Source organism: Aedes albopictus, chromosome 2 (genome assembly GCF_035046485.1).
Source record: "Aedes albopictus strain Foshan chromosome 2, AalbF5, whole genome shotgun sequence".
Taxonomy (NCBI): domain Eukaryota; kingdom Metazoa; phylum Arthropoda; class Insecta; order Diptera; family Culicidae; genus Aedes; species Aedes albopictus.
This window is the reverse complement of record NC_085137.1, coordinates 460,338,378-460,339,503: the sequence shown is the minus strand read 5'-3', so window position 1 is coordinate 460,339,503 and position 1,126 is coordinate 460,338,378. Positions and strand designations below refer to the sequence as shown.

The following is a 1,126-nucleotide window of genomic DNA, read 5'->3' as shown; positions in this document are numbered from 1 at the left end:
TCCCATGGGGACCCCTGTTGTTTGGCACTAGAATTTCCCCTCATATTGGAAAAAACGATGCTTCTAGGACAGTTTTCATGGTGTTAGGGGCTGTCCATAAACCACGTGGTCATTTTTTTTGGACTTTTCAACCCCCACCCCCCCCCCCCCCCCCCCCCGCGTGGTCATTAGTCCATACAAACAATTTTATTTGTCCATACAAAATGATGATTGGCCGAACCCCCCCCCCCCCCCCTCATGACCACGTGGTTTATGGACAGCCCCTTACCGGCAACACTGTTCACCGCGAAACGGAGGTGAAACCACTGTCGGCTCCCTCGCGACTAAGCGGATCCGCCGAATTAAATGACAGATCGACATCGACGTCAGACAGAACGAAATGCACGACGTCAGTGAAAAACGAAAACAGATTGTGAGTCAGCAGTTTGTAAATGCCTTTGAGGCCGAAGAAATAGTTAATACATTATCACGAATAATTCAGTGGATTAGATAGATTATCATACAGAAAGTAAGTGATCAGTGACAGTGAAATTGTATTTGTTATACTCATCCACCTTAATTGTTTATTCAGAAACCGCAGTAGGATTTGAGAAATTTACCACGCAGTAAGTGGTGACCAGAATTGTGAATTAAGGTATAACTGCATTGAAATGTGAATCCATTGTTTTACTGATTATAACCTTAAAGAAACGTGTGAATAAGTTGAAACAATTACTATGTTATTTGCGCATACAGAACAGTTTTTCTACGGTGGAACAGTTAGGGACAGAAGCTAACGAATAATCCGAACAACAACACTGAAAATGTAAGTTGATATTGTATACTGTGACTGTTATATTACTAATAATGAATTTAATATACTACAGCTTTGAAGCTGCTAATTTGGCAACTACAAAACGGTGTTTGTTCTGACGATCGGGAACACATGGCATGTTTGAAGCTGTCCCATGGAATGGTGGTGTATTCCTGTATCTCTTCCCATTTTCTTCTACTAATTGATAAACTTTTTCGACAGGAACGTTGGTGTAGAGAGAAACTTCGTCCAGCGAGTACATGATGCAACCATCCGGGATGGTCACGTGCGAAATTTCAGTTGCAAATTCGAAGCTATTGCATGGTACTGCGT

General features: G+C 42.1%; 1 long non-coding RNA gene across 1 annotated transcript; it reads left to right on the top strand.

Moving 5' to 3' along the window:
* The first annotated feature begins 366 nt into the window (after positions 1 to 366).
* On the top strand, positions 367 to 919 carry LOC134287417 (uncharacterized). The gene is made up of 3 exons (XR_009997295.1): positions 367 to 508; positions 572 to 634; positions 736 to 919. It is a non-coding gene; the product is annotated as an uncharacterized LOC134287417 (long non-coding RNA).
* The last annotated feature ends 207 nt before the right edge of the window (positions 920 to 1,126 follow it).